Source organism: Scomber scombrus, chromosome 21 (genome assembly GCF_963691925.1).
Source record: "Scomber scombrus chromosome 21, fScoSco1.1, whole genome shotgun sequence".
Lineage (NCBI taxonomy): Eukaryota > Metazoa > Chordata > Actinopteri > Scombriformes > Scombridae > Scomber > Scomber scombrus.
Window position 1 is genome coordinate 23,098,693 of NC_084990.1, and position 22,384 is coordinate 23,121,076.

At 44.2% G+C, this 22,384-nt stretch overlaps 34 non-coding genes across 34 annotated transcripts; all 34 read left to right on the plus strand.

The window, feature by feature from the left end:
• Positions 1–339: 339 nt before the first annotated feature.
• On the plus strand, positions 340–454 carry LOC134004030 (U5 spliceosomal RNA). The gene has a single exon (XR_009927761.1). It is a non-coding gene; the product is annotated as a U5 spliceosomal RNA (small nuclear RNA).
• A 557-nt stretch (positions 455–1,011) lies between these two features.
• On the plus strand, positions 1,012–1,125 carry LOC134003958 (U5 spliceosomal RNA). The gene has a single exon (XR_009927693.1). It is a non-coding gene; the product is annotated as a U5 spliceosomal RNA (small nuclear RNA).
• A 512-nt stretch (positions 1,126–1,637) lies between these two features.
• On the plus strand, positions 1,638–1,752 carry LOC134004031 (U5 spliceosomal RNA). The gene has a single exon (XR_009927762.1). It is a non-coding gene; the product is annotated as a U5 spliceosomal RNA (small nuclear RNA).
• Positions 1,753–2,309: 557 nt separating this feature from the next.
• On the plus strand, positions 2,310–2,423 carry LOC134003965 (U5 spliceosomal RNA). The gene has a single exon (XR_009927700.1). It is a non-coding gene; the product is annotated as a U5 spliceosomal RNA (small nuclear RNA).
• A 524-nt stretch (positions 2,424–2,947) lies between these two features.
• Positions 2,948–3,062, plus strand: LOC134004032 (U5 spliceosomal RNA). The gene has a single exon (XR_009927763.1). It is a non-coding gene; the product is annotated as a U5 spliceosomal RNA (small nuclear RNA).
• A 557-nt stretch (positions 3,063–3,619) lies between these two features.
• On the plus strand, positions 3,620–3,733 carry LOC134003927 (U5 spliceosomal RNA). Its single transcript, XR_009927664.1, has one exon. It is a non-coding gene; the product is annotated as a U5 spliceosomal RNA (small nuclear RNA).
• A 512-nt stretch (positions 3,734–4,245) lies between these two features.
• Positions 4,246–4,360, plus strand: LOC134004033 (U5 spliceosomal RNA). Its single transcript, XR_009927764.1, has one exon. It is a non-coding gene; the product is annotated as a U5 spliceosomal RNA (small nuclear RNA).
• A 557-nt stretch (positions 4,361–4,917) lies between these two features.
• LOC134003928 (U5 spliceosomal RNA) lies at positions 4,918–5,031 on the plus strand. The gene has a single exon (XR_009927665.1). It is a non-coding gene; the product is annotated as a U5 spliceosomal RNA (small nuclear RNA).
• A 512-nt stretch (positions 5,032–5,543) lies between these two features.
• Positions 5,544–5,658, plus strand: LOC134004034 (U5 spliceosomal RNA). The gene has a single exon (XR_009927765.1). It is a non-coding gene; the product is annotated as a U5 spliceosomal RNA (small nuclear RNA).
• Positions 5,659–6,215: 557 nt separating this feature from the next.
• Positions 6,216–6,329, plus strand: LOC134003929 (U5 spliceosomal RNA). The gene has a single exon (XR_009927666.1). It is a non-coding gene; the product is annotated as a U5 spliceosomal RNA (small nuclear RNA).
• Positions 6,330–6,837: 508 nt separating this feature from the next.
• LOC134004035 (U5 spliceosomal RNA) lies at positions 6,838–6,952 on the plus strand. Its single transcript, XR_009927766.1, has one exon. It is a non-coding gene; the product is annotated as a U5 spliceosomal RNA (small nuclear RNA).
• Positions 6,953–7,509: 557 nt separating this feature from the next.
• Positions 7,510–7,623, plus strand: LOC134003930 (U5 spliceosomal RNA). Its single transcript, XR_009927667.1, has one exon. It is a non-coding gene; the product is annotated as a U5 spliceosomal RNA (small nuclear RNA).
• Positions 7,624–8,143: 520 nt separating this feature from the next.
• LOC134004037 (U5 spliceosomal RNA) lies at positions 8,144–8,258 on the plus strand. The gene has a single exon (XR_009927768.1). It is a non-coding gene; the product is annotated as a U5 spliceosomal RNA (small nuclear RNA).
• A 557-nt stretch (positions 8,259–8,815) lies between these two features.
• LOC134003932 (U5 spliceosomal RNA) lies at positions 8,816–8,929 on the plus strand. Its single transcript, XR_009927669.1, has one exon. It is a non-coding gene; the product is annotated as a U5 spliceosomal RNA (small nuclear RNA).
• A 504-nt stretch (positions 8,930–9,433) lies between these two features.
• LOC134004038 (U5 spliceosomal RNA) lies at positions 9,434–9,548 on the plus strand. Its single transcript, XR_009927769.1, has one exon. It is a non-coding gene; the product is annotated as a U5 spliceosomal RNA (small nuclear RNA).
• A 557-nt stretch (positions 9,549–10,105) lies between these two features.
• Positions 10,106–10,219, plus strand: LOC134003933 (U5 spliceosomal RNA). Its single transcript, XR_009927670.1, has one exon. It is a non-coding gene; the product is annotated as a U5 spliceosomal RNA (small nuclear RNA).
• A 512-nt stretch (positions 10,220–10,731) lies between these two features.
• LOC134004039 (U5 spliceosomal RNA) lies at positions 10,732–10,846 on the plus strand. Its single transcript, XR_009927770.1, has one exon. It is a non-coding gene; the product is annotated as a U5 spliceosomal RNA (small nuclear RNA).
• Positions 10,847–11,403: 557 nt separating this feature from the next.
• Positions 11,404–11,517, plus strand: LOC134003934 (U5 spliceosomal RNA). The gene has a single exon (XR_009927671.1). It is a non-coding gene; the product is annotated as a U5 spliceosomal RNA (small nuclear RNA).
• Positions 11,518–12,029: 512 nt separating this feature from the next.
• Positions 12,030–12,144, plus strand: LOC134004040 (U5 spliceosomal RNA). The gene has a single exon (XR_009927771.1). It is a non-coding gene; the product is annotated as a U5 spliceosomal RNA (small nuclear RNA).
• Positions 12,145–12,701: 557 nt separating this feature from the next.
• LOC134003935 (U5 spliceosomal RNA) lies at positions 12,702–12,815 on the plus strand. Its single transcript, XR_009927672.1, has one exon. It is a non-coding gene; the product is annotated as a U5 spliceosomal RNA (small nuclear RNA).
• Positions 12,816–13,327: 512 nt separating this feature from the next.
• Positions 13,328–13,442, plus strand: LOC134004042 (U5 spliceosomal RNA). Its single transcript, XR_009927772.1, has one exon. It is a non-coding gene; the product is annotated as a U5 spliceosomal RNA (small nuclear RNA).
• Positions 13,443–13,999: 557 nt separating this feature from the next.
• On the plus strand, positions 14,000–14,113 carry LOC134003936 (U5 spliceosomal RNA). The gene has a single exon (XR_009927673.1). It is a non-coding gene; the product is annotated as a U5 spliceosomal RNA (small nuclear RNA).
• Positions 14,114–14,617: 504 nt separating this feature from the next.
• LOC134004058 (U5 spliceosomal RNA) lies at positions 14,618–14,732 on the plus strand. Its single transcript, XR_009927788.1, has one exon. It is a non-coding gene; the product is annotated as a U5 spliceosomal RNA (small nuclear RNA).
• Positions 14,733–15,289: 557 nt separating this feature from the next.
• On the plus strand, positions 15,290–15,403 carry LOC134003937 (U5 spliceosomal RNA). Its single transcript, XR_009927674.1, has one exon. It is a non-coding gene; the product is annotated as a U5 spliceosomal RNA (small nuclear RNA).
• A 508-nt stretch (positions 15,404–15,911) lies between these two features.
• On the plus strand, positions 15,912–16,026 carry LOC134004044 (U5 spliceosomal RNA). The gene has a single exon (XR_009927774.1). It is a non-coding gene; the product is annotated as a U5 spliceosomal RNA (small nuclear RNA).
• A 557-nt stretch (positions 16,027–16,583) lies between these two features.
• On the plus strand, positions 16,584–16,697 carry LOC134003938 (U5 spliceosomal RNA). Its single transcript, XR_009927675.1, has one exon. It is a non-coding gene; the product is annotated as a U5 spliceosomal RNA (small nuclear RNA).
• A 504-nt stretch (positions 16,698–17,201) lies between these two features.
• On the plus strand, positions 17,202–17,316 carry LOC134004059 (U5 spliceosomal RNA). Its single transcript, XR_009927789.1, has one exon. It is a non-coding gene; the product is annotated as a U5 spliceosomal RNA (small nuclear RNA).
• Positions 17,317–17,873: 557 nt separating this feature from the next.
• LOC134004055 (U5 spliceosomal RNA) lies at positions 17,874–17,984 on the plus strand. Its single transcript, XR_009927785.1, has one exon. It is a non-coding gene; the product is annotated as a U5 spliceosomal RNA (small nuclear RNA).
• Positions 17,985–18,488: 504 nt separating this feature from the next.
• On the plus strand, positions 18,489–18,603 carry LOC134004051 (U5 spliceosomal RNA). The gene has a single exon (XR_009927781.1). It is a non-coding gene; the product is annotated as a U5 spliceosomal RNA (small nuclear RNA).
• A 541-nt stretch (positions 18,604–19,144) lies between these two features.
• On the plus strand, positions 19,145–19,258 carry LOC134003939 (U5 spliceosomal RNA). The gene has a single exon (XR_009927676.1). It is a non-coding gene; the product is annotated as a U5 spliceosomal RNA (small nuclear RNA).
• Positions 19,259–19,762: 504 nt separating this feature from the next.
• LOC134004052 (U5 spliceosomal RNA) lies at positions 19,763–19,877 on the plus strand. Its single transcript, XR_009927782.1, has one exon. It is a non-coding gene; the product is annotated as a U5 spliceosomal RNA (small nuclear RNA).
• Positions 19,878–20,418: 541 nt separating this feature from the next.
• Positions 20,419–20,532, plus strand: LOC134003941 (U5 spliceosomal RNA). Its single transcript, XR_009927677.1, has one exon. It is a non-coding gene; the product is annotated as a U5 spliceosomal RNA (small nuclear RNA).
• Positions 20,533–21,048: 516 nt separating this feature from the next.
• Positions 21,049–21,163, plus strand: LOC134004045 (U5 spliceosomal RNA). The gene has a single exon (XR_009927775.1). It is a non-coding gene; the product is annotated as a U5 spliceosomal RNA (small nuclear RNA).
• A 557-nt stretch (positions 21,164–21,720) lies between these two features.
• LOC134003942 (U5 spliceosomal RNA) lies at positions 21,721–21,834 on the plus strand. Its single transcript, XR_009927678.1, has one exon. It is a non-coding gene; the product is annotated as a U5 spliceosomal RNA (small nuclear RNA).
• The last annotated feature ends 550 nt before the right edge of the window (positions 21,835–22,384 follow it).

Here is a 22,384-nt window from a genome sequence, read left to right on the forward strand (position 1 = left end):
GAGTGGCCAGCGGCTGAAGCGGCAACAGCAAATGCGTGCTTCTTTTACCCATATATGTATCTATATATTTTACATTCCTTATCCAAACAACGTCAAACTTGGCACCGCACTTACTGGAGCCCGTAGCAAGACACCTGTCAAGTTTGAAATAAATCAGATGAATGGTTCGAGAGATGTGCGAATAACAGACAGACAGACAGACAGACAGACAGACAGACAGACAGACAGACAGACAGACGTTCCTGTCATTTATAGACTAGTTCATGATTGAAGTGCCACCGTCACAGCAGGGTGTATGTAAGTGAATGAGTACCCCCATAGTGGCAAGAAAGGGGCAGTACACTCACGTTTCTCTTCAGATCGTATAAATCTTTCGCCTTTTACTAAAGATTTCCGTGGAGAGGAACAATCTGAGTTCTCGTTAATTTTTTCATGCTCTGCCTAGTGCGGAGCTTCCTCTATTGTCAAATGAAACTATAACTCCTGCAAGGCTTCTTTTGATAACATATTGAAGCGATGCATTGTTCTTACTGATGCAATGTTGCACTTGTTCTACACGGATTCTACTTATGTGGGCATCAGGCGTCGCCTGAACCTGTGAACCGACCAACCTGTCAACCACGACGTAGCCACGCCCTAATGCATACCCTGCTTTATCGTCAAATATAAAATCAAGGAGGCCAAAATTCCACAAATGAACATCATACTGCATTGAAGAAGGCTTTAAACTAGCGATTGAGACCATAAACACATTTTGGAAACGTTTACTGAGGTTAGAAATCAAGTGAGAAGTTGGTGAATTCTCCATTGACTTGTATTGAGACGGAAGTCCTTTTGACACCAAAACGGTGGCCCCCTGGTGGCCTTTTGATAGAATGCAGTTGTAAGTTACTTCCGCGTCGGCCTCATTTCAGAGGACCGGAAACCCCCGCCTGGACGATCCGCAGCACCCTCACTGAAGGCTGTATATCAGTGACAGACTCCCCTTACAGTTCCTGCAAAGAAGCAATACGCTCATGTTTCTCTTCAGATCGTATAAATCTTTCGCCTTTTACTAAAGATTTCCGTGGAGAGGAGCAACATGAGTTTTTATGAATTTTTTGATGCCCTGCTATTTGCGGGGCTTCTATTCATGTGAAATATAAAGTATCCTACTAGTGCCTGTGCATAATCGGTTTTAGCGTGTGTTTTCACTACAAATTCAGACGACCAAACTCTAATCAATATAGCGGTTCTTTGACGCCAGCAAAATCTGGAGCGTGCAAGCAAGAGCGCACGTTAGGTCCCGCGCTGTGCTCACTGTGCTGTGTGAGAGGGGGAGTGGCCAGCGGCTGAAGCGGCAACAGCAAATGCGTGCTTCTTTTACCCATATATGTATCTATATATTTTACATTCCTTATCCAAACAACGTCAAACTTGGCACCGCACTTACTGGAGCCCGTAGCAAGACACCTGTCAAGTTTGAAATAAATCAGATGAACGGTTCGAGAGATGTGCGAATAACAGACAGACAGACAGACAGACAGACAGTCAGACGTTCCTGTCATTTATAGACTAGTTCATGATTGAAGTGCCACCGTCACAGCAGGGTGTATGTAAGTGAATGAGTACCCCCATAGTGGCAAGAAAGGGGCAGTACACTCACGTTTCTCTTCAGATCGTATAAATCTTTCGCCTTTTACTAAAGATTTCCGTGGAGAGGAACAATCTGAGTTCTCGTTAATTTTTTCATGCTCTGCCTAGTGCGGAGCTTCCTCTATTGTCAAATGAAACTATAACTCCTGCAAGGCTTCTTTTGATAACATATTGAAGCGATGCATTGTTCTTACTGATGCAATGTTGCACTTGTTCTACACGGATTCTACTTATGTGGGCATCAGGCGTCGCCTGAACCTGTGAACCGACCAACCTGTCAACCACGACGTAGCCACGCCCTAATGCATACCCTGCTTTATCGTCAAATATAAAATCAAGGAGGCCAAAATTCCACAAATGAACATCATACTGCATTGAAGAAGGCTTTAAACTAGCGATTGAGACCATAAACACATTTTGGAAACGTTTACTGAGGTTAGAAATCAAGTGAGAAGTTGGTGAATTCTCCATTGACTTGTATTGAGACGGAAGTCCTTTTGACACCAAAACGGTGGCCCCCTGGTGGCCTTTTGATAGAATGCAGTTGTAAGTTACTTCCGCGTCGGCCTCATTTCAGAGGACCGGAAACCCCCGCCTGGACGATCCGCAGCACCCTCACTGAAGGCTGTATATCAGTGACAGATTCCCCTTACAGTTCCTGCAAAGAAGCAATACGCTCATGTTTCTCTTCAGATCGTATAATTCTTTCGCCTTTTACTAAAGATTTCCGTGGAGAGGAACAACATGAGTTTTTATGAATTTTTTGATGCCCTGTTATTTGCGGGGCTTCTATTCATGTGAAATATAAAGTATCCTACTAGTGCCTGTGCATAATCGGTTTTAGCGTGTGTTTTCACTACAAATTCAGACGACCAAATTCTAATCAATATAGCGGTTCTTTGACGCCAGCAAAATCTGGAGCGTGCAAGCAAGAGCGCACGTTAGGTCCCGCGCTGTGCTCAGTGTGCTGTGTGAGAGGGGGAGTGGCCAGCGGCTGAAGCGGCAACAGCAAATGCGGGCTTCTTTTACCCATATATGTATCTATATATTTTACATTCCTTATCCAAACAACGTCAAACTTGGCACCGCACTTACTGGAGCCCGTAGCAAGACACCTGTCAAGTTTGAAATAAATCAGATGAATGGTTCGAGAGATGTGCGAATAACAGACAGACAGACAGACAGACAGACAGACAGACAGACAGACAGACGTTCCTGTCATTTATAGACTAGTTCATGATTGAAGTGCCACCGTCACAGCAGGGTGTATGTAAGTGAATGAGTACCCCCATAGTGGCAAGAAAGGGGCAGTACACTCACGTTTCTCTTCAGATCGTATAAATCTTTCGCCTTTTACTAAAGATTTCCGTGGAGAGGAACAATCTGAGTTCTCGTTAATTTTTTCATGCTCTGCCTAGTGCGGAGCTTACTCTATTGTCAAATGAAACTAAAACTCCTGCAAGGCTTCTTTTGATAACATATTGAAGCGATGCATTGTTCTTACTGATGCAATGTTGCACTTGTTCTACACGGATTCTACTTATGTGGGCATCAGGCGTCGCCTGAACCTGTGAACCGACCAACCTGTCAACCACGACGTAGCCACGCCCTAATGCATACCCTGCTTTATCGTCAAATATAAAATCAAGGAGGCCAAAATTCCACAAATGAACATCATACTGCATTGAAGAAGGCTTTAAACTAGCGATTGAGACCATAAACACATTTTGGAAACGTTTACTGAGGTTAGAAATCAAGTGAGAAGTTGGTGAATTCTCCATTGACTTGTATTGAGACGGAAGTCCTTTTGACACCAAAACGGTGGCCCCCTGGTGGCCTTTTGATAGAATGCAGTTGTAAGTTACTTCCGCGTCGGCCTCATTTCAGAGGACCGGAAACCCCCGCCTGGACGATCCGCAGCACCCTCACTGAAGGCTGTATATCAGTGACAGACTCCCCTTACAGTTCCTGCAAAGAAGCAATACGCTCATGTTTCTCTTCAGATCGTATAAATCTTTCGCCTTTTACTAAAGATTTCCGTGGAGAGGAACAACATGAGTTTTTATGAATTTTTTGATGCCCTGCTATTTGCGGGGCTTCTATTCATGTGAAATATAAAGTATCCTACTAGTGCCTGTGCATAATCGGTTTTAGCGTGTGTTTTCACTACAAATTCAGACGACCAAACTCTAATCAATATAGCGGTTCTTTGACGCCAGCAAAATCTGGAGCGTGCAAGCAAGAGCGCACGTTAGGTCCCGCGCTGTGCTCACTGTGCTGTGTGAGAGGGGGAGTGGCCAGCGGCTGAAGCGGCAACAGCAAATGCGTGCTTCTTTTACCCATATATGTATCTATATATTTTACATTCCTTATCCAAACAACGTCAAACTTGGCACCGCACTTACTGGAGCCCGTAGCAAGACACCTGTCAAGTTTGAAATAAATCAGATGAACGGTTCGAGAGATGTGCGAATAACAGACAGACAGACAGACAGACAGACAGTCAGACGTTCCTGTCATTTATAGACTAGTTCATGATTGAAGTGCCACCGTCACAGCAGGGTGTATGTAAGTGAATGAGTACCCCCATAGTGGCAAGAAAGGGGCAGTACACTCACGTTTCTCTTCAGATCGTATAAATCTTTCGCCTTTTACTAAAGATTTCCGTGGAGAGGAACAATCTGAGTTCTCGTTAATTTTTTCATGCTCTGCCTAGTGCGGAGCTTCCTCTATTGTCAAATGAAACTATAACTCCTGCAAGGCTTCTTTTGATAACATATTGAAGCGATGCATTGTTCTTACTGATGCAATGTTGCACTTGTTCTACACGGATTCTACTTATGTGGGCATCAGGCGTCGCCTGAACCTGTGAACCGACCAACCTGTCAACCACGACGTAGCCACGCCCTAATGCATACCCTGCTTTATCGTCAAATATAAAATCAAGGAGGCCAAAATTCCACAAATGAACATCATACTGCATTGAAGAAGGCTTTAAACTAGCGATTGAGACCATAAACACATTTTGGAAACGTTTACTGAGGTTAGAAATCAAGTGAGAAGTTGGTGAATTCTCCATTGACTTGTATTGAGACGGAAGTCCTTTTGACACCAAAACGGTGGCCCCCTGGTGGCCTTTTGATAGAATGCAGTTGTAAGTTACTTCCGCGTCGGCCTCATTTCAGAGGACCGGAAACCCCCGCCTGGACGATCCGCAGCACCCTCACTGAAGGCTGTATATCAGTGACAGACTCCCCTTACAGTTCCTGCAAAGAAGCAATACGCTCATGTTTCTCTTCAGATCGTATAAATCTTTCGCCTTTTACTAAAGATTTCCGTGGAGAGGAACAACATGAGTTTTTATGAATTTTTTGATGCCCTGCTATTTGCGGGGCTTCTATTCATGTGAAATATAAAGTATCCTACTAGTGCCTGTGCATAATCGGTTTTAGCGTGTGTTTTCACTACAAATTCAGACGACCAAACTCTAATCAATATAGCGGTTCTTTGACGCCAGCAAAATCTGGAGCGTGCAAGCAAGAGCGCACGTTAGGTCCCGCGCTGTGCTCACTGTGCTGTGTGAGAGGGGGAGTGGCCAGCGGCTGAAGCGGCAACAGCAAATGCGTGCTTCTTTTACCCATATATGTATCTATATATTTTACATTCCTTATCCAAACAACGTCAAACTTGGCACCGCACTTACTGGAGCCCGTAGCAAGACACCTGTCAAGTTTGAAATAAATCAGATGAACGGTTCGAGAGATGTGCGAATAACAGACAGACAGACAGACAGACAGACAGTCAGACGTTCCTGTCATTTATAGACTAGTTCATGATTGAAGTGCCACCGTCACAGCAGGGTGTATGTAAGTGAATGAGTACCCCCATAGTGGCAAGAAAGGGGCAGTACACTCACGTTTCTCTTCAGATCGTATAAATCTTTCGCCTTTTACTAAAGATTTCCGTGGAGAGGAACAATCTGAGTTCTCGTTAATTTTTTCATGCTCTGCCTAGTGCGGAGCTTCCTCTATTGTCAAATGAAACTATAACTCCTGCAAGGCTTCTTTTGATAACATATTGAAGCGATGCATTGTTCTTACTGATGCAATGTTGCACTTGTTCTACACGGATTCTACTTATGTGGGCATCAGGCGTCGCCTGAACCTGTGAACCGACCAACCTGTCAACCACGACGTAGCCACGCCCTAATGCATACCCTGCTTTATCGTCAAATATAAAATCAAGGAGGCCAAAATTCCACAAATGAACATCATACTGCATTGAAGAAGGCTTTAAACTAGCGATTGAGACCATAAACACATTTTGGAAACGTTTACTGAGGTTAGAAATCAAGTGAGAAGTTGGTGAATTCTCCATTGACTTGTATTGAGACGGAAGTCCTTTTGACACCAAAACGGTGGCCCCCTGGTGGCCTTTTGATAGAATGCAGTTGTAAGTTACTTCCGCGTCGGCCTCATTTCAGAGGACCGGAAACCCCCGCCTGGACGATCCGCAGCACCCTCACTGAAGGCTGTATATCAGTGACAGATTGCCCTTACAGTTCCTGCAAAGAAGCAATACGCTCATGTTTCTCTTCAGATCGTATAAATCTTTCGCCTTTTACTAAAGATTTCCGTGGAGAGGAACAACATGAGTTTTTATGAATTTTTTGATGCCCTGCTATTTGCGGGGCTTCTATTCATGTGAAATATAAAGTATCCTACTAGTGCCTGTGCATAATCGGTTTTAGCGTGTGTTTTCACTACAAATTCAGACGACCAAATTCTAATCAATATAGCGGTTCTTTGACGCCAGCAAAATCTGGAGCGTGCAAGCAAGAGCGCACGTTAGGTCCCGCGCTGTGCTCAGTGTGCTGTGTGAGAGGGGGAGTGGCCAGCGGCTGAAGCGGCAACAGCAAATGCGTGCTTCTTTTACCCATATATGTATCTATATATTTTACATTCCTTATCCAAACAACGTCAAACTTGGCACCGCACTTACTGGAGCCCGTAGCAAGACACCTGTCAAGTTTGAAATAAATCAGATGAATGGTTCGAGAGATGTGCGAATAACAGACAGACAGACAGACAGACAGACAGACGTTCCTGTCATTTATAGACTAGTTCATGATTGAAGTGCCACCGTCACAGCAGGGTGTATGTAAGTGAATGAGTACCCCCATAGTGGCAAGAAAGGGGCAGTACACTCACGTTTCTCTTCAGATCGTATAAATCTTTCGCCTTTTACTAAAGATTTCCGTGGAGAGGAACAATCTGAGTTCTCGTTAATTTTTTCATGCTCTGCCTAGTGCGGAGCTTCCTCTATTGTCAAATGAAACTATAACTCCTGCAAGGCTTCTTTTGATAACATATTGAAGCGATGCATTGTTCTTACTGATGCAATGTTGCACTTGTTCTACACGGATTCTACTTATGTGGGCATCAGGCGTCGCCTGAACCTGTGAACCGACCAACCTGTCAACCACGACGTAGCCACGCCCTAATGCATACCCTGCTTTATCGTCAAATATAAAATCAAGGAGGCCAAAATTCCACAAATGAACATCATACTGCATTGAAGAAGGCTTTAAACTAGCGATTGAGACCATAAACACATTTTGGAAACGTTTACTGAGGTTAGAAATCAAGTGAGAAGTTGGTGAATTCTCCATTGACTTGTATTGAGACGGAAGTCCTTTTGACACCAAAACGGTGGCCCCCTGGTGGCCTTTTGATAGAATGCAGTTGTAAGTTACTTCCGCGTCGGCCTCATTTCAGAGGACCGGAAACCCCCGCCTGGACGATCCGCAGCACCCTCACTGAAGGCTGTATATCAGTGACAGAGTCCCCTTACAGTTCCTGCAAAGAAGCAATACGCTCATGTTTCTCTTCAGATCGTATAAATCTTTCGCCTTTTACTAAAGATTTCCGTGGAGAGGAACAACATGAGTTTTTATGAATTTTTTGATGCCCTGCTATTTGCGGGGCTTCTATTCATGTGAAATATAAAGTATCCTACTAGTGCCTGTGCATAATCGGTTTTAGTGTGTGTTTTCACTACAAATTCAGACGACCAAACTCTAATCAATATAGCGGTTCTTTGACGCCAGCAAAATCTGGAGCGTGCAAGCAAGAGCGCACGTTAGGTCCCGCGCTGTGCTCACTGTGCTGTGTGAGAGGGGGAGTGGCCAGCGGCTGAAGCGGCAACAGCAAATGCGTGCTTCTTTTACCCATATATGTATCTATATATTTTACATTCCTTATCCAAACAACGTCAAACTTGGCACCGCACTTACTGGAGCCCGTAGCAAGACACCTGTCAAGTTTGAAATAAATCAGATGAACGGTTCGAGAGATGTGCGAATAACAGACAGACAGACAGACAGACAGACAGACAGACAGTCAGACGTTCCTGTCATTTATAGACTAGTTCATGATTGAAGTGCCACCGTCACAGCAGGGTGTATGTAAGTGAATGAGTACCCCCATAGTGGCAAGAAAGGGGCAGTACACTCACGTTTCTCTTCAGATCGTATAAATCTTTCGCCTTTTACTAAAGATTTCCGTGGAGAGGAACAATCTGAGTTCTCGTTAATTTTTTCATGCTCTGCCTAGTGCGGAGCTTCCTCTATTGTCAAATGAAACTATAACTCCTGCAAGGCTTCTTTTGATAACATATTAAAGCGATGCATTGTTCTTACTGATGCAATGTTGCACTTGTTCTACACGGATTCTACTTATGTGGGCATCAGGCGTCGCCTGAACCTGTGAACCGACCAACCTGTCAACCACGACGTAGCCACGCCCTAATGCATACCCTGCTGTATCGTCAAATATAAAATCAAGGAGGCCAAAATTCCACAAATGAACATCATACTGCATTGAAGATGGCTTTAAACTAGCGATTGAGACCATAAAAACATTTTGGAAACGTTTACTGAGGTTAGAAATCAAGTGAGAAGTTGGTGAATTCTCCATTGACTTGTATTGAGACGGAAGTCCTTTTGACACCAAAACGGTGGCCCCCTGGTGGCCTTTTGATAGAATGCAGTTGTAAGTTACTTCCGCGTCGGCCTCATTTCAGAGGACCGGAAACCCCCGCCTGGACGATCCGCAGCACCCTCACTGAAGGCTGTATATCAGTGACAGAGTCCCCTTACAGTTCCTGCAAAGAAGCAATACGCTCATGTTTCTCTTCAGATCGTATAAATCTTTCGCCTTTTACTAAAGATTTCCGTGGAGAGGAACAACATGAGTTTTTATGAATTTTTTGATGCCCTGCTATTTGCGGGGCTTCTATTCATGTGAAATATAAAGTATCCTACTAGTGCCTGTGCATAATCGGTTTTAGCGTGTGTTTTCACTACAAATTCAGACGACCAAACTCTAATCAATATAGCGGTTCTTTGACGCCAGCAAAATCTGGAGCGTGCAAGCAAGAGCGCACGTTAGGTCCCGCGCTGTGCTCAGTGTGCTGTGTGAGAGGGGGAGTGGCCAGCAGCTGAAGCGGCAACAGCAAATGCGTGCTTCTTTTACCCATATATGTATCTATATCTTTTACATTCCTTATCCAAACAACGTCAAACTTGGCACCGCACTTACTGGAGCCCGTAGCAAGACACCTGTCAAGTTTGAAATAAATCAGATGAACGGTTCGAGAGATGTGCGAATAAAAGACAGACAGACAGACAGTCAGACGTTCCTGTCATTTATAGACTAGTTCATGATTGAAGTGCCACCGTCACAGCAGGGTGTATGTAAGTGAATGAGTACCCCCATAGTGGCAAGAAAGGGGCAGTACACTCACGTTTCTCTTCAGATCGTATAAATCTTTCGCCTTTTACTAAAGATTTCCGTGGAGAGGAACAATCTGAGTTCTCGTTAATTTTTTCATGCTCTGCCTAGTGCGGAGCTTCCTCTATTGTCAAATGAAACTATAACTCCTGCAAGGCTTCTTTTGATAACATATTGAAGCGATGCATTGTTCTTACTGATGCAATGTTGCACTTGTTCTACACGGATTCTACTTATGTGGGCATCAGGCGTCGCCTGAACCTGTGAACCGACCAACCTGTCAACCACGACGTAGCCACGCCCTAATGCATACCCTGCTTTATCGTCAAATATAAAATCAAGGAGGCCAAAATTCCACAAATGAACATCATACTGCATTGAAGAAGGCTTTAAACTAGCGATTGAGACCATAAACACATTTTGGAAACGTTTACTGAGGTTAGAAATCAAGTGAGAAGTTGGTGAATTCTCCATTGACTTGTATTGAGACGGAAGTCCTTTTGACACCAAAACGGTGGCCCCCTGGTGGCCTTTTGATAGAATGCAGTTGTAAGTTACTTCCGCGTCGGCCTCATTTCAGAGGACCGGAAACCCCCGCCTGGACGATCCGCAGCACCCTCACTGAAGGCTGTATATCAGTGACAGACTCCCCTTACAGTTCCTGCAAAGAAGCAATACGCTCATGTTTCTCTTCAGATCGTATAAATCTTTCGCCTTTTACTAAAGATTTCCGTGGAGAGGAACAACATGAGTTTTTATGAATTTTTTGATGCCCTGCTATTTGCGGGGCTTCTATTCATGTGAAATATAAAGTATCCTACTAGTGCCTGTGCATAATCGGTTTTAGCGTGTGTTTTCACTACAAATTCAGACGACCAAACTCTAATCAATATAGCGGTTCTTTGACGCCAGCAAAATCTGGAGCGTGCAAGCAAGAGCGCACGTTAGGTCCCGCGCTGTGCTCACTGTGCTGTGTGAGAGGGGGAGTGGCCAGCGGCTGAAGCGGCAACAGCAAATGCGTGCTTCTTTTACCCATATATGTATCTATATATTTTACATTCCTTATCCAAACAACGTCAAACTTGGCACCGCACTTACTGGAGCCCGTAGCAAGACACCTGTCAAGTTTGAAATAAATCAGATGAACGGTTCGAGAGATGTGCGAATAACAGACAGACAGACAGACAGACAGACAGTCAGACGTTCCTGTCATTTATAGACTAGTTCATGATTGAAGTGCCACCGTCACAGCAGGGTGTATGTAAGTGAATGAGTACCCCCATAGTGGCAAGAAAGGGGCAGTACACTCACGTTTCTCTTCAGATCGTATAAATCTTTCGCCTTTTACTAAAGATTTCCGTGGAGAGGAACAATCTGAGTTCTCGTTAATTTTTTCATGCTCTGCCTAGTGCGGAGCTTCCTCTATTGTCAAATGAAACTATAACTCCTGCAAGGCTTCTTTTGATAACATATTGAAGCGATGCATTGTTCTTACTGATGCAATGTTGCACTTGTTCTACACGGATTCTACTTATGTGGGCATCAGGCGTCGCCTGAACCTGTGAACCGACCAACCTGTCAACCACGACGTAGCCACGCCCTAATGCATACCCTGCTTTATCGTCAAATATAAAATCAAGGAGGCCAAAATTCCACAAATGAACATCATACTGCATTGAAGAAGGCTTTAAACTAGCGATTGAGACCATAAACACATTTTGGAAACGTTTACTGAGGTTAGAAATCAAGTGAGAAGTTGGTGAATTCTCCATTGACTTGTATTGAGACGGAAGTCCTTTTGACACCAAAACGGTGGCCCCCTGGTGGCCTTTTGATAGAATGCAGTTGTAAGTTACTTCCGCGTCGGCCTCATTTCAGAGGACCGGAAACCCCCGCCTGGACGATCCGCAGCACCCTCACTGAAGGCTGTATATCAGTGACAGACTCCCCTTACAGTTCCTGCAAAGAAGCAATACGCTCATGTTTCTCTTCAGATCGTATAAATCTTTCGCCTTTTACTAAAGATTTCCGTGGAGAGGAACAACATGAGTTTTTATGAATTTTTTGATGCCCTGCTATTTGCGGGGCTTCTATTCATGTGAAATATAAAGTATCCTACTAGTGCCTGTGCATAATCGGTTTTAGCGTGTGTTTTCACTACAAATTCAGACGACCAAACTCTAATCAATATAGCGGTTCTTTGACGCCAGCAAAATCTGGAGCGTGCAAGCAAGAGCGCACGTTAGGTCCCGCGCTGTGCTCACTGTGCTGTGTGAGAGGGGGAGTGGCCAGCGGCTGAAGCGGCAACAGCAAATGCGTGCTTCTTTTACCCATATATGTATCTATATATTTTACATTCCTTATCCAAACAACGTCAAACTTGGCACCGCACTTACTGGAGCCCGTAGCAAGACACCTGTCAAGTTTGAAATAAATCAGATGAACGGTTCGAGAGATGTGCGAATAACAGACAGACAGACAGACAGACAGACAGTCAGACGTTCCTGTCATTTATAGACTAGTTCATGATTGAAGTGCCACCGTCACAGCAGGGTGTATGTAAGTGAATGAGTACCCCCATAGTGGCAAGAAAGGGGCAGTACACTCACGTTTCTCTTCAGATCGTATAAATCTTTCGCCTTTTACTAAAGATTTCCGTGGAGAGGAACAATCTGAGTTCTCGTTAATTTTTTCATGCTCTGCCTAGTGCGGAGCTTCCTCTATTGTCAAATGAAACTATAACTCCTGCAAGGCTTCTTTTGATAACATATTGAAGCGATGCATTGTTCTTACTGATGCAATGTTGCACTTGTTCTACACGGATTCTACTTATGTGGGCATCAGGCGTCGCCTGAACCTGTGAACCGACCAACCTGTCAACCACGACGTAGCCACGCCCTAATGCATACCCTGCTTTATCGTCAAATATAAAATCAAGGAGGCCAAAATTCCACAAATGAACATCATACTGCATTGAAGAAGGCTTTAAACTAGCGATTGAGACCATAAACACATTTTGGAAACGTTTACTGAGGTTAGAAATCAAGTGAGAAGTTGGTGAATTCTCCATTGACTTGTATTGAGACGGAAGTCCTTTTGACACCAAAACGGTGGCCCCCTGGTGGCCTTTTGATAGAATGCAGTTGTAAGTTACTTCCGCGTCGGCCTCATTTCAGAGGACCGGAAACCCCCGCCTGGACGATCCGCAGCACCCTCACTGAAGGCTGTATATCAGTGACAGATTGCCCTTACAGTTCCTGCAAAGAAGCAATACGCTCATGTTTCTCTTCAGATCGTATAAATCTTTCGCCTTTTACTAAAGATTTCCGTGGAGAGGAACAACATGAGTTTTTATGAATTTTTTGATGCCCTGCTATTTGCGGGGCTTCTATTCATGTGAAATATAAAGTATCCTACTAGTGCCTGTGCATAATCGGTTTTAGCGTGTGTTTTCACTACAAATTCAGACGACCAAATTCTAATCAATATAGCGGTTCTTTGACGCCAGCAAAATCTGGAGCGTGCAAGCAAGAGCGCACGTTAGGTCCCGCGCTGTGCTCAGTGTGCTGTGTGAGAGGGGGAGTGGCCAGCGGCTGAAGCGGCAACAGCAAATGCGTGCTTCTTTTACCCATATATGTATCTATATATTTTACATTCCTTATCCAAACAACGTCAAACTTGGCACCGCACTTACTGGAGCCCGTAGCAAGACACCTGTCAAGTTTGAAATAAATCAGATGAATGGTTCGAGAGATGTGCGAATAACAGACAGACAGACAGACAGACAGACAGACAGACGTTCCTGTCATTTATAGACTAGTTCATGATTGAAGTGCCACCGTCACAGCAGGGTGTATGTAAGTGAATGAGTACCCCCATAGTGGCAAGAAAGGGGCAGTACACTCACGTTTCTCTTCAGATCGTATAAATCTTTCGCCTTTTACTAAAGATTTCCGTGGAGAGGAACAATCTGAGTTCTCGTTAATTTTTTCATGCTCTGCCTAGTGCGGAGCTTCCTCTATTGTCAAATGAAACTATAACTCCTGCAAGGCTTCTTTTGATAACATATTGAAGCGATGCATTGTTCTTACTGATGCAATGTTGCACTTGTTCTACACGGATTCTACTTATGTGGGCATCAGGCGTCGCCTGAACCTGTGAACCGACCAACCTGTCAACCACGACGTAGCCACGCCCTAATGCATACCCTGCTTTATCGTCAAATATAAAATCAAGGAGGCCAAAATTCCACAAATGAACATCATACTGCATTGAAGAAGGCTTTAAACTAGCGATTGAGACCATAAACACATTTTGGAAACGTTTACTGAGGTTAGAAATCAAGTGAGAAGTTGGTGAATTCTCCATTGACTTGTATTGAGACGGAAGTCCTTTTGACACCAAAACGGTGGCCCCCTGGTGGCCTTTTGATAGAATGCAGTTGTAAGTTACTTCCGCGTCGGCCTCATTTCAGAGGACCGGAAACCCCCGCCTGGACGATCCGCAGCACCCTCACTGAAGGCTGTATATCAGTGACAGACTCCCCTTACAGTTCCTGCAAAGAAGCAATACGCTCATGTTTCTCTTCAGATCGTATAAATCTTTCGCCTTTTACTAAAGATTTCCGTGGAGAGGAACAACATGAGTTTTTATGAATTTTTTGATGCCCTGCTATTTGCGGGGCTTCTATTCATGTGAAATATAAAGTATCCTACTAGTGCCTGTGCATAATCGGTTTTAGCGTGTGTTTTCACTACAAATTCAGACGACCAAACTCTAATCAATATAGCGGTTCTTTGACGCCAGCAAAATCTGGAGCGTGCAAGCAAGAGCGCACGTTAGGTCCCGCGCTGTGCTCAGTGTGCTGTGTGAGAGGGGGAGTGGCCAGCAGCTGAAGCGGCAACAGCAAATGCGTGCTTCTTTTACCCATATATGTATCTATATCTTTTACATTCCTTATCCAAACAACGTCAAACTTGGCACTGCACTTACTGGAGCCCGTAGCAAGACACCTGTCAAGTTTGAAATAAATCAGATGAACGGTTCGAGAGATATGCGAATAAAAGACAGACAGACAGACAGTCAGACGTTCCTGTCATTTATAGACTAGTTCATGATTGAAGTGCCACCGTCACAGCAGGGTGTATGTAAGTGAATGAGTACCCCCATAGTGGCAAGAAAGGGGCAGTACACTCACGTTTCTCTTCAGATCGTATAAATCTTTCGCCTTTTACTAAAGATTTCCGTGGAGAGGAACAATCTGAGTTCTCGTTAATTTTTTCATGCCCTGCCTAGTGCGGAGCTTCCTCTATTGTCAAATGAAACTATAACTCCTGCAAGGCTTCTTTTGATAACATATTGAAGCGATGCATTGTTCTTACTGATGCAATGTTGCACTTGTTCTACACGGATTCTACTTATGTGGGCATCAGGCGTCGCCTGAACCTGTGAACCGACCAACCTGTCAACCACGACGTAGCCACGCCCTAATGCATACCCTGCTTTATCGTCAAATATAAAATCAAGGAGGCCAAAATTCCACAAATGAACATCATACTGCATTGAAGAAGGCTTTAAACTAGCGATTGAGACCATAAACACATTTTGGAAACGTTTACTGAGGTTAGAAATCAAGTGAGAAGTTGGTGAATTCTCCATTGACTTGTATTGAGACGGAAGTCCTTTTGACACCAAAACGGTGGCCCCCTGGTGGCCTTTTGATAGAATGCAGTTGTAAGTTACTTCCGCGTCGGCCTCATTTCAGAGGACCGGAAACCCCCGCCTGGACGATCCGCAGCACCCTCACTGAAGGCTGTATATCAGTGACAGATTGCCCTTACAGTTCCTGCAAAGAAGCAATACGCTCATGTTTCTCTTCAGATCGTATAAATCTTTCGCCTTTTACTAAAGATTTCCGTGGAGAGGAACAACATGAGTTTTTATGAATTTTTTGATGCCCTGCTATTTGCGGGGCTTCTATTCATGTGAAATATAAAGTATCCTACTAGTGCCTGTGCATAATCGGTTTTAGCGTGTGTTTTCACTACAAATTCAGACGACCAAATTCTAATCAATATAGCGGTTCTTTGACGCCAGCAAAATCTGGAGCGTGCAAGCAAGAGCGCACGTTAGGTCCCGCGCTGTGCTCAGTGTGCTGTGTGAGAGGGGGAGTGGCCAGCGGCTGAAGCGGCAACAGCAAATGCGTGCTTCTTTTACCCATATATGTATCTATATATTTTACATTCCTTATCCAAACAACGTCAAACTTGGCACCGCACTTACTGGAGCCCGTAGCAAGACACCTGTCAAGTTTGAAATAAATCAGATGAATGGTTCGAGAGATGTGCGAATAACAGACAGACAGACAGACAGACAGACAGACGTTCCTGTCATTTATAGACTAGTTCATGATTGAAGTGCCACCGTCACAGCAGGGTGTATGTAAGTGAATGAGTACCCCCATAGTGGCAAGAAAGGGGCAGTACACTCACGTTTCTCTTCAGATCGTATAAATCTTTCGCCTTTTACTAAAGATTTCCGTGGAGAGGAACAATCTGAGTTCTCGTTAATTTTTTCATGCTCTGCCTAGTGCGGAGCTTCCTCTATTGTCAAATGAAACTATAACTCCTGCAAGGCTTCTTTTGATAACATATTGAAGCGATGCATTGTTCTTACTGATGCAATGTTGCACTTGTTCTACACGGATTCTACTTATGTGGGCATCAGGCGTCGCCTGAACCTGTGAACCGACCAACCTGTCAACCACGACGTAGCCACGCCCTAATGCATACCCTGCTTTATCGTCAAATATAAAATCAAGGAGGCCAAAATTCCACAAATGAACATCATACTGCATTGAAGAAGGCTTTAAACTAGCGATTGAGACCATAAACACATTTTGGAAACGTTTACTGAGGTTAGAAATCAAGTGAGAAGTTGGTGAATTCTCCATTGACTTGTATTGAGACGGAAGTCCTTTTGACACCAAAACGGTGGCCCCCTGGTGGCCTTTTGATAGAATGCAGTTGTAAGTTACTTCCGCGTCGGCCTCATTTCAGAGGACCGGAAACCCCCGCCTGGACGATCCGCAGCACCCTCACTGAAGGCTGTATATCAGTGACAGACTCCCCTTACAGTTCCTGCAAAGAAGCAATACGCTCATGTTTCTCTTCAGATCGTATAAATCTTTCGCCTTTTACTAAAGATTTCCGTGGAGAGGAACAACATGAGTTTTTATGAATTTTTTGATGCCCTGCTATTTGCGGGGCTTCTATTCATGTGAAATATAAAGTATCCTACTAGTGCCTGTGCATAATCGGTTTTAGCGTGTGTTTTCACTACAAATTCAGACGACCAAACTCTAATCAATATAGCGGTTCTTTGACGCCAGCAAAATCTGGAGCGTGCAAGCAAGAGCGCACGTTAGGTCCCGCGCTGTGCTCAGTGTGCTGTGTGAGAGGGGGAGTGGCCAGCAGCTGAAGCGGCAACAGCAAATGCGTGCTTCTTTTACCCATATATGTATCTATATCTTTTACATTCCTTATCCAAACAACGTCAAACTTGGCACTGCACTTACTGGAGCCCGTAGCAAGACACCTGTCAAGTTTGAAATAAATCAGATGAACGGTTCGAGAGATATGCGAATAAAAGACAGACAGACAGACAGTCAGACGTTCCTGTCATTTATAGACTAGTTCATGATTGAAGTGCCACCGTCACAGCAGGGTGTATGTAAGTGAATGAGTACCCCCATAGTGGCAAGAAAGGGGCAGTACACTCACGTTTCTCTTCAGATCGTATAAATCTTTCGCCTTTTACTAAAGATTTCCGTGGAGAGGAACAATCTGAGTTCTCGTTAATTTTTTCATGCCCTGCCTAGTGCGGAGCTTCCTCTATTGTCAAATGAAACTATAACTCCTGCAAGGCTTCTTTTGATAACATATTGAAGCGATGCATTGTTCTTACTGATGCAATGTTGCACTTGTTCTACACGGATTCTACTTATGTGGGCATCAGGCGTCGCCTGAACCTGTGAACCGACCAACCTGTCAACCACGACGTAGCCACGCCCTAATGCATACCCTGCTTTATCGTCAAATATAAAATCAAGGAGGCCAAAATTCCACAAATGAACATCATACTGCATTGAAGAAGGCTTTAAACTAGCGATTGAGACCATAAACACATTTTGGAAACGTTTACTGAGGTTAGAAATCAAGTGAGAAGTTGGTGAATTCTCCATTGACTTGTATTGAGACGGAAGTCCTTTTGACACCAAAACGGTGGCCCCCTGGTGGCCTTTTGATAGAATGCAGTTGTAAGTTACTTCCGCGTCGGCCTCATTTCAGAGGACCGGAAACCCCCGCCTGGACGATCCGCAGCACCCTCACTGAAGGCTGTATATCAGTGACAGAGTCCCCTTACAGTTCCTGCAAAGAAGCAATACGCTCATTCTCTTCAGATCGTATAAATCTTTCGCCTTTTACTAAAGATTTCCGTGGAGAGGAACAACATGAGTTTTTATGAATTTTTTGATGCCCTGCTATTTGCGGGGCTTCTATTCATGTGAAATATAAAGTATCCTACTAGTGCCTGTGCATAATCGGTTTTAGTGTGTGTTTTCACTACAAATTCAGACGACCAAACTCTAATCAATATAGCGGTTCTTTGACGCCAGCAAAATCTGGAGCGTGCAAGCAAGAGCGCACGTTAGGTCCCGCGCTGTGCTCACTGTGCTGTGTGAGAGGGGGAGTGGCCAGCGGCTGAAGCGGCAACAGCAAATGCGTGCTTCTTTTACCCATATATGTATCTATATATTTTACATTCCTTATCCAAACAACGTCAAACTTGGCACCGCACTTACTGGAGCCCGTAGCAAGACACCTGTCAAGTTTGAAATAAATCAGATGAACGGTTCGAGAGATGTGCGAATAACAGACAGACAGACAGACAGACAGACGTTCCTGTCATTTATAGACTAGTTCATGATTGAAGTGCCACCGTCACAGCAGGGTGTATGTAAGTGAATGAGTACCCCCATAGTGGCAAGAAAGGGGCAGTACACTCACGTTTCTCTTCAGATCGTATAAATCTTTCGCCTTTTACTAAAGATTTCCGTGGAGAGGACCAATCTGAGTTCTTGTTAATTTTTTCATGCTCTGCCTAGTGCGGAGCTTCCTCTATTGTCAAATGAAACTATAACTCCTGCAAGGCTTCTTTTGATAACATATTGAAGCGATGCATTGTTCTTACTGATGCAATGTTGCACTTGTTCTACACGGATTCTACTTATGTGGGCATCAGGCGTCGCCTGAACCTGTGAACCGACCAACCTGTCAACCACGACGTAGCCACGCCCTAATGCATACCCTGCTTTATCGTCAAATATAAAATCAAGGAGGCCAAAATTCCACAAATGAACATCATACTGCATTGAAGAAGGCTTTAAACTAGCGATTGAGACCATAAACACATTTTGGAAACGTTTACTGAGGTTAGAAATCAAGTGAGAAGTTGGTGAATTCTCCATTGACTTGTATTGAGACGGAAGTCCTTTTGACACCAAAACGGTGTTGATAGAATGCAGTTGTAAGTTACTTCCGCGTCGGCCTCATTTCAGAGGACCGGAAACCCCCGCCTGGACGATCCGCAGCACCCTCACTGAAGGCTGTATATCAGTGACAGACTCCCCTTACAGTTCCTGCAAAGAAGCAATACGCTCATGTTTCTCTTCAGATCGTATAAATCTTTCGCCTTTTACTAAAGATTTCCGTGGAGAGGAACAACATGAGTTTTTATGAATTTTTTGATGCCCTGCTATTTGCGGGGCTTCTATTCATGTGAAATATAAAGTATCCTACTAGTGCCTGTGCATAATCGGTTTTAGCGTGTGTTTTCACTACAAATTCAGACGACCAAATTCTAATCAATATAGCGGTTCTTTGACGCCAGCAAAATCTGGAGCGTGCAAGCAAGAGCGCACGTTAGGTCCCGCGCTGTGCTCAGTGTGCTGTGTGAGAGGGGGAGTGGCCAGCGGCTGAAGCGGCAACAGCAAATGCGTGCTTCTTTTACCCATATATGTATCTATATCTTTTACATTCCTTATCCAAACAACGTCAAACTTGGCACCGCACTTACTGGAGCCCGTAGCAAGACACCTGTCAAGTTTGAAATAAATCAGATGAACGGTTCGAGAGATGTGCGAATAACAGACAGACAGACAGACAGACAGACGTTCCTGTCATTTATAGACTAGTTCATGATTGAAGTGCCACCGTCACAGCAGGGTGTATGTAAGTGAATGAGTACCCCCATAGTGGCAAGAAAGGGGCAGTACACTCACGTTTCTCTTCAGATCGTATAAATCTTTCGCCTTTTACTAAAGATTTCCGTGGAGAGGACCAATCTGAGTTCTTGTTAATTTTTTCATGCTCTGCCTAGTGCGGAGCTTCCTCTATTGTCAAATGAAACTATAACTCCTGCAAGGCTTCTTTTGATAACATATTGAAGCGATGCATTGTTCTTACTGATGCAATGTTGCACTTGTTCTACACGGATTCTACTTATGTGGGCATCAGGCGTCGCCTGAACCTGTGAACCGACCAACCTGTCAACCACGACGTAGCCACGCCCTAATGCATACCCTGCTTTATCGTCAAATATAAAATCAAGGAGGCCAAAATTCCACAAATGAACATCATACTGCATTGAAGAAGGCTTTAAACTAGCGATTGAGACCATAAACACATTTTGGAAACGTTTACTGAGGTTAGAAATCAAGTGAGAAGTTGGTGAATTCTCCATTGACTTGTATTGAGACGGAAGTCCTTTTGACACCAAAACGGTGTTGATAGAATGCAGTTGTAAGTTACTTCCGCGTCGGCCTCATTTCAGAGGACCGGAAACCCCCGCCTGGACGATCCGCAGCACCCTCACTGAAGGCTGTATATCAGTGACAGACTCCCCTTACAGTTCCTGCAAAGAAGCAATACGCTCATGTTTCTCTTCAGATCGTATAAATCTTTCGCCTTTTACTAAAGATTTCCGTGGAGAGGAACAACATGAGTTTTTATGAATTTTTTGATGCCCTGCTATTTGCGGGGCTTCTATTCATGTGAAATATAAAGTATCCTACTAGTGCCTGTGCATAATCGGTTTTAGCGTGTGTTTTCACTACAAATTCAGACGACCAAACTCTAATCAATATAGCGGTTCTTTGACGCCAGCAAAATCTGGAGCGTGCAAGCAAGAGCGCACGTTAGGTCCCGCGCTGTGCTCAGTGTGCTGTGTGAGAGGGGGAGTGGCCAGCGGCTGAAGCGGCAACAGCAAATGCATGCTTCTTTTACCCATATATGTATCTATATCTTTTACATTCCTTATCCAAACAACGTCAAACTTGGCACCGCACTTACTGGAGCCCGTAGCAAGACACCTGTCAAGTTTGAAATAAATCAGATGAACGGTTCGAGAGATGTGCGAATAACAGACAGACAGACAGACAGACAGACAGACAGTCAGACGTTCCTGTCATTTATAGACTAGTTCATGATTGAAGTGCCACCGTCACAGCAGGGTGTATGTAAGTGAATGAGTAACCCCATAGTGGCAAGAAAGGGGCAGTACACTCACGTTTCTCTTCAGATCGTATAAATCTTTCGCCTTTTACTAAAGATTTCCGTGGAGAGGAACAATCTGAGTTCTCGTTAATTTTTTCATGCTCTGCCTAGTGCGGAGCTTCCTCTATTGTCAAATGAAACTATAACTCCTGCAAGGCTTCTTTTGATAACATATTGAAGCGATGCATTGTTCTTACTGATGCAATGTTGCACTTGTTCTACACGGATTCTACTTATGTGGGCATCAGGCGTCGCCTGAACCTGTGAACCGACCAACCTGTCAACCACGACGTAGCCACGCCCTAATGCATACCCTGCTTTATCGTCAAATATAAAATCAAGGAGGCCAAAATTCCACAAATGAACATCATACTGCATTGAAGATGGCTTTAAACTAGCGATTGAGACCATAAACACATTTTGGAAACGTTTACTGAGGTTAGAAATCAAGTGAGAAGTTGGTGAATTCTCCATTGACTTGTATTGAGACGGAAGTCCTTTTGACACCAAAACGGTGGCCCCCTGGTGGCCTTTTGATAGAATGCAGTTGTAAGTTACTTCCGCGTCGGCCTCATTTCAGAGGACCGGAAACCCCCGCCTGGACGATCCGCAGCACCCTCACTGAAGGCTGTATATCAGTGACAGACTCCCCTTACAGTTCCTGCAAAGAAGCAATACGCTCATGTTTCTCTTCAGATCGTATAAATCTTTCGCCTTTTACTAAAGATTTCCGTGGAGAGGAACAACATGAGTTTTTATGAATTTTTTGATGCCCTGCTATTTGCGGGGCTTCTATTCATGTGAAATATAAAGTATCCTACTAGTGCCTGTGCATAATCGGTTTTAGCGTGTGTTTTCACTACAAATTCAGACGACCAAATTCTAATCAATATAGCGGTTCTTTGACGCCAGCAAAATCTGGAGCGTGCAAGCAAGAGCGCACGTTAGGTCCCGCGCTGTGCTCAGTGTGCTGTGTGAGAGGGGGAGTGGCCAGCGGCTGAAGCGGCAACAGCAAATGCGTGCTTCTTTTACCCATATATGTATCTATATCTTTTACATTCCTTATCCAAACAACGTCAAACTTGGCACCGCACTTACTGGAGCCCGTAGCAAGACACTTTCCGGTCCTCTGAAATGAGGCCGACGCGGAAGTAACTTACAACTGCATTCTATCAAAAGGCCACCAGGGGGCCACCGTTTTGGTGTCAAAAGGACTTCCGTCTCAATACAAGTCAATGGAGAATTCACCAACTTCTCACTTGATTTCTAACCTCAGTAAACGTTTCCAAAATGTGTTTATGGTCTCAATCGCTAGTTTAAAGCCATCTTCAATGCAGTATG